The following is a 10,626-nucleotide window of genomic DNA, read 5'->3' as shown; positions in this document are numbered from 1 at the left end:
TTCTCAGATGTAGAATTGGGGTAATGGGTGTGAAGAGAGACTGGAGGAAAAGAGGAAGGAACTGACACAAGAGGCTAACTTGACTGACCTCCATAATAAAGAGCTCGGAAAGAAGGGAGACATTTGGGTGCTGGAGAGACTATGGGAGATTTTGACGTGTAAAAGGCCCTTGAGTAGCTATCTATGTGACAGAATTAAGGAGGACAAAAGGGGGCTTCAGACCAACTTTGCAAAGTGTTTATATCTTTTCAAAAGACATTAATAAATAATTAGAATTCCTTTTGAAATGACTTTCAGTTGCTGAACCATATTTCTTTATATGAGTGTCTGAGCAGAGCCAGGGCCCACACAGAGCCCGTAATTTTATTGGAGTTATACTAAAATACCTTCTGGATGGTATTGGCAAGTGAGGACTGGTCAGAAACCACTCCACACACCATGATCTCTATGCTCTGAGCAGTTGCACACAAGCCTGGAATCTTCTGAGGACCCAGCTTCCTCCAAACTGTTGCTCCTTACATATGGAAGGGATGACAGTTTGACTCTTTCTGGGGCCAAAGAGGGTAAACAGGTTGTTCATGATCACCCAAAAGCTTAAAGGAGAAAGGAGGCCCATCCCAGGCCTCTGAACCCCTGTGTGGCCTGCATTCTGCTCAGCTGACTGGCTGTAGATTGTGTTTCCTTCCCTTTCTCTAGAAAATGAAAATCCATTCCCCCTTACCTCCTTGAGAAGGTCCATGCTCTTGTCAAGGGGCCAAGTGTGGGACAAGACTGGAGCCTTAGCATTTATAAAATCATTTCTTTTGAGTTATTAATCTCTCTCTGGAAAGCAGTTTGAATTGTGTAAGGGTGGGGGGGCCAAGCCCAAGGACCTGAGGTCTGAGCAATGAGGCATGCCGTTTATACTATGTTCTGAATTTCCCAGCCATGCAGTCCTGCATCATCAGAGGCTCTAATCAGGATGGGATGTTTCCCAATGTAGGCTAATAGGATGTGGGAGACACTGACTGAGGGGTTCTGGAAAGAAGCTTCCATTTTCTTTCATGGGTACTGTCAAAAAAGCAGCTTGCTCTCTCTCCCAAGTAGGAATGAGGGTGCATACAGTTTTGGTTGCTGCTGGCAAGACCACATTGCAACCTTGAAGGCTGGAAGTTTTTGGATGAGGTTGATGCCACGGAGGAGGATGGAGAGACCAAAAGCAAGCAAGCAAATGAACAAAAACAGCTCAGAGCAGATGGATCTCACCTGGATGGGCAAAAAGTCCAGCCACCTTGAAATTTTTTATTGTCATGGACCAATAGATTCCCTTTATTGGTTACGCCAGTCTGAGCTGTGTTTTCTGTCATCGTAGTAAAGACCATCCATCCTCCTGATACCTTATGGCAGCTTAGACCCTGTGCTGCAGGATCAGGAACAAGGAGGCATTGTCTGGGTCTGAGAAGATTCTGTTCAACGCAGGTGATGTGTCACTGTGTCACTGGGTTTTAACTCTTTCGTGGGGAGGGAGGGGAGGTCACTCAAGTTCATCTCACGGCTTGTGGTGAGGGGCGAGAAGTCAGACACTCAGCCAAGGCCCAGCTGAAAGGATGCCTCATGTGCTTGAATGTGACCCTCTAGAAGCTCAGAGGTCTTGGGCTGCCAGAGCCACGTGGGGCAGGGGTTGTGTACAAGGGATTCCTTGGACTCCTAGAGGGTCCATGGAAAGACATCAGGAAGTCCATGAAACCCTGAAACCGTAGGGGGAATTTTTGTGAGCACATTTTCACCAGGTTTTCAAAAGGAAATAATCACTGCTCTATGTTTAAGTAGTACAAAGCCCTCTTTATAAACCCCCTTGTTTGGGTTTCCCCTTGTCATAAAGCAGAGGAGTGACTCCTCTTCCTTCTTTCTCCCCAGAACTGATGAACATCGGAGAGATTATAGATGGTAGATAAACCCATTAGATGGAAAAATCATGCTTCAGTGATCAAGGACTGTGCCAAGCTATTAGGAGAGGTGAGCAGAGCACATGTCCTGGAGTGAGAAAGTCCATCTGGAAGTGAAGGCAGACATAAGCTAAGGTGAAGGACAGTGATGAACACCAGACCTGCCTTCTCTGTAGGGCATCCGGGGACATGGATACCCATGAATGTGTATCAGTGCATGCCATGTGCCATGTGTGTATGGGAAAACAACTAATTTTGCAATGTCAGCTGGTTTTCAACGGGCATTTCTGTAACACTGCCTCATATGGGCCATGGGAACTGGGTGTTTCCCCCAGGTTCAGAGAGTGCAGGGCCCAGGGTCCCTCAATAAACGGCGATGCTGTTACTCAAATTCAGGTGTTCTGTTTTCTCTTCTGGTGCTCTATGCTTTCTGTCAGTGGTTTCTAAACCTGACTGATCAACGCGGAAACTTGGGCTCTGCTCCAGCCCTAGAAATGCCGATTCAGTATGTCCAGGGCAAGGCCTGGGCACCTGCATTTTTGGAAGTATTCCCAGGTGAATACGAACATCACTTAGGTTTTGGGAACAACTGCTGTATATAAAGAGCACTGTGTGTGTGTGTGTGTGTGTGTGTGCGCGCGCACGCGCGCTTCTATATATGCACACGGTGTATCCAATAGGCAGGCCTAACAAACTGTAAAATAGGTAACATTTCTTGGATGCCTCTCATCCACTTTTTTAGGGCTCTTCTATCCTTTAGCCATTTTTCCTGATGCCTCATGGTTCTTTTGCTAACCCCTCATCAGATGGCAGCTTAGTCCTTTTAGGGGTTGGTGCATTGTCATAGTAGACTCTTAGGGATGGATAATCACCCAAGTTCAAAAGCAGTAAATCTCTAATGATAGAATTTCAGGCTTTGGAACAGGCAAATGGGTGTGAGAGATGTCTTAGGGAGGGAGGCATCTTACCGTGCTGTGTGGTGGTTGTGTATTTGCCAAGGCAGCTTTCCACCACAGAACCCCCACGTGTATTATCATATGCTTGTGTGCCTACCATACAAATATAATACCCACAAAACTCTCAGAATGAAAAGCAAACACATATAATGAGCAGGTGGATTTTTAGAGTGTGCAATCTTTTTTAAGGGGAAAAAAACATGAAAGCATTTTCAGTGTCAAGTCTCAGCACAAGGCATGCTCTTGAAGCTGGAAGAGAGGCATCCAGAAATACGAGTTTGTCATGGAAACGCTGACAGAGCTTCAGCTGAGGGATGCTCACAGGTGCAGCCTAGAATGGTGCAGCCTTTTATGGCTTATTTACATCCCAGCCCACTGAATGAATTCTCTTTTCCTGTTTCCTGGCCATGGAAAGCCAGCTGGCCCTCTGGGACCTAGGGAGTTCCTACCAGGAAATGGCTATATCTCTCCTGGTGGTAGTTTCTAGACTTTTTTTGGAGCAGGCAGTAGAGATGGTCTTAGGATTGGCTTCACATTTGGGAGATGGGGTCCTGGAAGGAGCAGAGAAAGAAATGAGGGAAGGAAGGAAGGAAGGAAGGAATGGGGGAGGGAGGAAGGGAGAAAGGAAGGAAGGTAGAAAGATAGGAAAGAAGGAAGGAAAACATACTGATTCCAAGTGCCAGGTGCACCCCTAGAAGTATAAGCATTGTCCTCGTGTCTTTGTCACCATCAGCTAGAACCCAGTGAGTTATGAAAGGTTATTGCTGTGTTACAGAGGAGGAGACAGGCTGGTAGCACATAAAGATTGGGAGCATACAACTCATCCTTGGGTAGACTAGTTGACTGGGTGGTGTGAGCGTTAGGAAGTTTCCCCTGAACCTACCACTTTTGTTGATGCCAAAAGCAGGGCACAAAGGTCTTCCCTTCACGAGCAGTGACAAAGCTAAGAAGGCCATGCCTCCTGGGAGAGGCCACACGGCGACCACCCCCGGTCCTGTACTGTGAGCGGACCTTGCTTGAGGTGGAGCACTGGGCCCCTGGAAATATGGGTTCTTTCTTCTTCCTAACTGGGTCCCAGGAGTCCAGCAGGAGCTGAGAAGGGCATCGGCTGCGTTATGGAGACAACTAGGCAGGGTGTAAGAGCCTGGGGAAGAGGGTTGGGAAAAGGAAATATGGTTTCTGTCTGTGAGAAGTTTCCATTTGGGGGTAAAAGGTGGCCCCTTTGGGCCTCCCAATCCAATCTGACAAGGAGGGCAAGAGCTCTGCATGAGTCCAAGAAAGATGGAAGAAAGGAGGTACAGTCCACGCACTCCAGGGCTTCATGGCCTGTAGAGAGAAAGACCTGTTTCTTCTATCTTGGCCATAGGCTGCCCCACCCCTGACCAACCATGTCAGGAATCAAGCTACCAACCCACCCTGGACTGTGGCAAGTGCCGGGGTGAGACAGAACCCCTTCCTGTGCACCTGCCCGGCCTGGCGGTCCCTTCTCTCAGAGCTGCCTGCTCCTGGGGGCTGCAGCTTTGGCCAGGCCCAGGCACCCTGCTGGAGCCTGGCTTGCAGTGGGGGCCTCTCTGCTCAGGCCCACCTTTCCTTCCCCACCAGGAGCCTTGGGAGCTTGGGAGACATTCTGGGGCTGGCTCTGACACGAATTTGCTGCTCGGTGTGCCAGGCGATCAGAACTCACTCCTCTCCCTCTTCCCTGGGAGGTGTTGATAGTAACAGCAGAGACGAGCTGCCAAGTTGGCAGGAGAACAGAGCGACTGTGCACTGCGGATTGAGGGGGGCGGGGAGCAGCCAGCCGGCAGAGGGCTGGGCCAGAGCCACAGTTTGTTTATCCCTCCCGTCTCAGCAGCCGGCATCTTGCATGAGGAGGGGAGACTGTGCGGGAAGGTGGGAGGCTCTAAGCGAGGCCCGCCCCGGGGCAGTGGTGCAGAGGGAGGCCTCTGGGAGGCTCCTGGGTCTGGGTTCTGCCAGAGGCAACAGTAGATACCTTCTGCCCCAGGAGGCAGGCCTCACCGGCAGGATAGAGGTCCATCTTTGTTCCTGCTGTGGAAGCAGCCATGGAGTTTCCAAACTGGAGTGGACCTGGGTGGGAGCTGGCGAGTTCTGGAGCTGCTTCCCGAGACAGAGAGAGAGAGAGAGAGAGAGAGAGAGAGAGGATCTTAGGAGGGCACCCATGCTGTCTGTCAAACAGACCTGGGACCTTTGGCAAGCATTCGACTTCTTTGAGCTTCCGAGATTAATAGCTACTCTAGGTGAGAGTTCAACAAGGTAGTAATAGCAAAACTTAGCTCACTACATGGCAAACACTGTCCTAAGAGTTGTGAGTGAATGCACTTAATCTTCAAGTGACTTTATCAGGTAGGTACTGTTAGTCCCGTTTTATTAATGAAGTAACTGAGGCACAGAGAGGTTAAGTGACTTACTCAAGGTCACAGAACTAGTGAGTAGCCAAGGTGGATCGAACCCAGTCATGAGTCACTTAGGCCGTGTTCTCAGCCCTTATACAAACTGCCTTCATAGTACAATAGAGTTCTTAGCACAGTGCCTGGCATACAGCAAGCATTTAATAAATGTTAGATCTCACCATTAGCCCAGAGCAGCCCCAAACAGGGGACCCAGGCTCCTGACGTCCCCCCCCCACCAGGGATGCCATGGGGCCCTACTGTTGTCTTCCCTGCCATCTTTGGCCCACACTACCTGGCTTATTTGAGGAGCTGGAACATTTCCTCCTTTGGAATGAGAGCCACTGGCCTTCCCATTTCCCCTCCTCCTGTCCCCTCTTCCTGCCGAGGCAGAGCAGAGCAGAGCAGAGCAGAGGAATTCTCAGCTTCTTCTAGTTACCCTCAGCCTGCGAAGAAAACAGAGTCTGCTGTGTCGGCTGCCAGTTCCTCTCTGGTGACAGCCACAACCCATTTGCTCAGCACCAGCCCCAACCCATGCTATGGGGAGAACGGGAAGCCTAGGGCCAGACCTGGGTGCCCTACATTAGACCCTGGGCCTGTCACTTCAGGGCTGGACCTTGGGGGCTGCTCATGGGGAGAGGGCCGGGCCAAATAATTTCTTGAAGACCCTCTTGGCTCTACGAACTGACTGAAGGCTGGTGTACTGCATTCATAGTCTCTTCCCTAGTGTAGGAAGTCCATTGCATAAATGTGTTCCTCGTATTTTGGGGCAGTTCATTCATGCAGCCTTACAAATTAGTAACCAGCTCTACGAGCCCATTACGCTGTGCTACTGGCTACCTTTGCCTCTTAGAAGGTACCAGGGAATGAGTCCTTTGCCACGTTCCGGGCAGCCAGAGCTACCTCTGTCAGCTGTGAGATAGCCACATCAGAGCCAGGAGTCTGGATTACCGACTGCTTCTGAGGCCTGAATTCCTCCCTGAGACAATGAAACCCCAATTACCAGTGCTCGGGGAAAGGAACTGCAGTGTAGATAATCTGAAAACAACACTGTTATGTTATGTGGGGCGGCGGGGCGCAGGGAGGGGGGAACATTGTGGGTATCTTAGCTACAGATTTACCCTCCTAATCATTTCATTCAGGTCATGACTGATGGCAGGCCGGCCCAGAGGCAGGGGGATGCCCAAGATGACCTGTAAGTGTTCCTTCCCTCTGGAGGCCTCCGTAGAAATCCAGAATGAGCGAGCAGAAGTGGGTCGAGGTTCGATTTTCCTGAAGAAGCTCTGAGCTGGAGACAGGATGCGTTGACTATTTATTTATTTACGAGGCTATCGATTATAATGCAGCTTTTCCACAGGATCCTGGGCTGGAGTTGGGGGAAGAATCCTCTTATCATTTAGCTTCCTTTGCCCTGAGATGTCAGGTGCTCAGATAGGCTGCTCCTCCCTCTCCTTGTTCTTCCTCCTTTTCCCACCCCTTCTGCGGCCCTCACACCTGAGCACACTGAGGGTTGGGGGCTCCGGACAGCCTCCCTAGTTTCCTCTTTTCTCATATCTGAATGTTCTGGGTTTCTTCCAATATTTAGGATACACACCCCAAATCTTAACAGCAGGGAGTTGCTTAACTCAGGTACAGGCGTTCGATTTCTGAGCTGTGAAAGACCCCTGAGATCCTTCCAGCAAAACCCTTTTGTTTTACTGAGAAGGAACAGAGGCCAAGGGGAAGTGATTTCCCCAAAGTCACACAAAGAGAGACGCACAAGGTGGACAAGAATGGAGGTCTCCTGATACCCCCCGGGTGAGGACACTTAGCGCCTTACCACGTGGCCTCCCAATCTGGCCCCTCAACCCCGGGTTGGGGATGGCACTGAGCTAGGAATCCCTCTCTGGGAAGGTGGCCCCTTTTGCAGCCGCTCCTTAGTTTGTTTTGAGCTTGGTGAAATCTCGCTCTCAGTCTCCCCCACTCTGACCTGGGATCGAAGGGTTTGTGTATAACCCCAGAGGAAGACGGAAGCCAGTGACAATGATAATGAACCAGCTCAGCCTCTTCCAGCTGAATCCACCCTCCAGTCCTCCCTCCCTCCCCATCAGCCACCTTTCCAGAGGCCTCTCCCAGCCTCTGTGCTCCATCACTGGCCTTCAGATTGGCACAGCTACCCATGTCTGCTTGTCCTTGTGAAAGAAAACCAGGGCTCTCCCTCAGCCCTGTTTCTCGGGCTCAATTTGCCAGAGAGGCAGGAACAGGCCTCCCTCGGTGGGCAGAATCCAGGACGCAGGCCAACACTGCACCAAGCCCCAAGGGCTGGCTCCCCACTTTGGGGACCCTCCCCACTTTGGCCCAGTTGAACTTGGCTCTAAAGATGAGGACAATTGCTTGGGGCTAGGTGGGCACTCTGCCCTATGTCATTATACTTCACACGTGCGTTTTGGCATCCTGCGTTCCAAAGTTTACCCCCAACTGAATTCACCGACTTCAACTCTTTTTCTTCCCTTTTCAGAGGCTATGCTATAGCAAAAAGGAAATCCTTCCAAGCACCACACTCTCTCCCTGTGCCCCTATCATTCTAGACTGCCTTTCCCTCCTGCTCTACACATGCAGAAAAACCATATTCTATGCCACTTTCCAGCTGACATCCATAGCAGGTGGACCCCTGAAAATTCTCATTTTTCCATGGGGTTACATAGTTAGTAGGTGAGAAAGTAAGGATTTGAACCAGGTCTGTTGTTCCAGAGTCTGTACTCTCAGCCATTGCACTATATTGACCATCAAGAAACAGCCACCCTTCCCAAAATTATCTTTCTCTCATCTAGGATTTTACCTGCACTTTCCTCCCCCCGCCCCATGTTTATTTATTTTTGAGAGAGAGAGAGTGCAAGCTGGAGAGGAGCAGAAAGAGAGAGTCAGAGGATATGAAGCAGCAGGCTCTGCACTGTCAGTGGAGACCCCCTACACAGGGCTTGAACTCACCAACCATGAGACCATGACCTGAGTGGAAGTTGGATGCTTAACCGACTGAGCCACCCAGGAGCCCCTTACCTGTGCTTTCCTTATCACACATCACTTTTTGATTTTTTTATTGTAACTATTTATATCATATACCTTACCTTCCTTACTAGACTATGATCTCCTCAACAGTAGGGATTGGGTCACATTTGGTGTGTCCCCAGCACCAGGCCCTGTGCTAGCACATGGCAGGGGGCCATTAAATGTGTGTTGGATGAGGGAATGAATACACGATTGAATGGATTTGAATCGTAGTGAGGTCTAGTGTTTGCCCATGGTGGAGCAGGGAGTCAGAACTCACTTTTCTGATGGGCCCAGCTTCCCGCTTCCTTGATAAAGACACCGTGGGAAGTGAAGGGGATGGAAGTGTTTCATTGATGAGTGAGGTCAGGAACACAAACCCCTGCATGTCTGTAATTACAGAGCTTCTTCACGCTGGCAGCATGCTGGGGAATGTTTTCAGTTCTCCAGGTTGGGAACTGCAGGTATTCTTGATGGCTTTGTGTGATCTCACACAGCTCTGAAAGGAAAAGAGAGAAGAGGCTGATAAAACTTGTGAGTGATCGCTTTGTCAAGTATAGGGTCTGCCCATAGAGCAAGGGCCTCCAGCATGCACCCCACCTTCAAGACCCACTTCATTAGCTCAGAGGGGTCTCCAGCAACCCTTTCTGTGCTGGCTGGCCTCTTTGGGGGATCAGGGACTCCGCATGGAGCAGCTCATGGTCTCTAGCTGGGTTAAGGGCAGGGTCAATCCACTGGGAGTCCTTCCAAGTTGAGAAGGAGTAACAGGAAGCTCTGAGGTTCAAGGCACTGGGCAGAGGACCTGGAGTGTGTGTATCATCTACAAAGGGTGTGTATTTGTGTGTGTGTGCACATATGGGTGTTTGTGTGTGCTCATGCTCACCTGAATGTGTCAGAAGCAGTGAGGGGGCCCTAAAGTGGGACTGTGCTTTCTGCAAGGCCTTGAGGATAGCTGCTGGGTGCACTTTCTTCAAGGCTCTGTTCAAGATTCAGCTTTTCGGGGCGTGTCTGGGTGGTTCAGTAGGTTGAGCCTCTGATTCTTGATCTGGAGTCAGGTCTTGATCTCACGATTGTGAGTTTGAGCCCTGCATTGGGCTCCATGCTGGGCATGAAGCTTACTTAAAAAAAAAAAAAAGAATAAAAAATAAAAGATTCAGTTTTTCTGCTCCAAGGCAAAATAGGCAGATAGGCTGATCAGACTCCTGGGAGGATCATGGCTGAAAGAATGGTTTCCGGCTTTGCCTTCTGCTCTCTTTTGTTGAGAGAATGTAGGTTCCTAGCCAGCACTCCCAGCCTCATTCCCACAACTGTGGGAATCTCCTGCCCAAACAGAACCACAGCCTAAAAACTTTGCCTGTGCATGGTAGTTTTACTTTGATACTTGTCTTTTCAAAGCCCATTTACATCCATTATCACCTTTCATTCTTACAACAACCCCTCCAGAGGTGCAGAAAGCTGATTCTTTTTTTTGACTTTGTTTTAATGTTTATTTATTTATGTTGAGAAAGAGAGAGAGAGAGAGGGCGCATGCATGTGTAAGTGGGAAGGGGGCAGAGAGAGAGAGAGAGAGAATCCCAAGCAGGCTCTGCACTAACAAGCATAGAGCCCAATGTGGGGCTCGACCTCACGAACTGTGAGATCACGACCTGAGCCAAAATTAAGAGTTGGATTCTTAACCGACTGAGCCACCCAGGTGGCCCAAAAGCTGATTTTTTTTATTATAAATGTTTGTTTGTTTATTTATTTATTTATTTATTTATTTTGAGAGAGAGAGAAAGAGAGAGCAAGCAAAAGTGGGGGGGGGGCACAGAGAGAGAGGGAGAGAGACAGAATCCCAAGCAGGCTTGCATTGTCAGCTCAGAGCCCGACAAAGGGCTTTATCTCATAACCATGAGATCATGACCTGAACCGAAATCAAGAGCTGGATGTTTTAATGACTGAGCCACCAAGGTGCCCCTCTTTTGATTATAGATGAGGAATTAAAGCCCAGAGCAGCTATATGGGCTTGTTTTGGGGCACACAGTAAATTAACAATGGAACCCCAGGCACTCCCTCTCTGGCTTCTTGACTCCAATTTCTTTCCTATCTTCAGTTCTGGGTCCCCATCTCCCCATCTCCTCCACCTCCTGTCTCCTCAAAGGAAATCTTCACAGAGAGGCTCACACTTTATAAGAAACATGCACATCAATTCTCCTGGTGCTGGGTAGACAGCAACTCAAAATGGGCACCCTTCTCACCTCCTTCCCTCATTCTGACCCACCCCACTCCACCCCACCCAGGAGGAAGCTCATTTCTGGTAAGTATCCTCAATATAGC

At 49.6% G+C, this 10,626-nt stretch overlaps 1 long non-coding RNA gene across 12 annotated transcripts; it reads right to left on the bottom strand.

The window, feature by feature from the left end:
* Window positions 1–1,239: 1,239 nt before the first annotated feature.
* Window positions 1,240–9,392, bottom strand: LOC122207152. Of its 12 annotated transcripts, none has more exons than XR_006196684.1 (8): window positions 9,194–9,392; window positions 8,591–8,809; window positions 6,408–6,652; window positions 6,127–6,265; window positions 5,582–5,732; window positions 4,898–4,993; window positions 3,765–4,207; window positions 1,240–1,727 (listed from the first exon to the last, which is right to left on the bottom strand). It is a non-coding gene; the product is annotated as an uncharacterized LOC122207152 (long non-coding RNA). The 12 variants fall into 12 exon arrangements; XR_006196683.1 differs by lacking the exon at window positions 1,240–1,727 and adding an exon at window positions 1,802–2,032; XR_006196682.1 differs by lacking the exon at window positions 1,240–1,727 and adding an exon at window positions 3,012–3,432.
* Window positions 9,393–10,626: the final 1,234 nt, after the last annotated feature.

Source organism: Panthera leo, chromosome E1 (genome assembly GCF_018350215.1).
Source record: "Panthera leo isolate Ple1 chromosome E1, P.leo_Ple1_pat1.1, whole genome shotgun sequence".
Taxonomy (NCBI): Eukaryota; Metazoa; Chordata; class Mammalia; order Carnivora; family Felidae; genus Panthera; species Panthera leo.
Note: the sequence above shows the minus strand (reverse complement) of the source record. Positions and strands in the feature narration are given on the sequence as shown.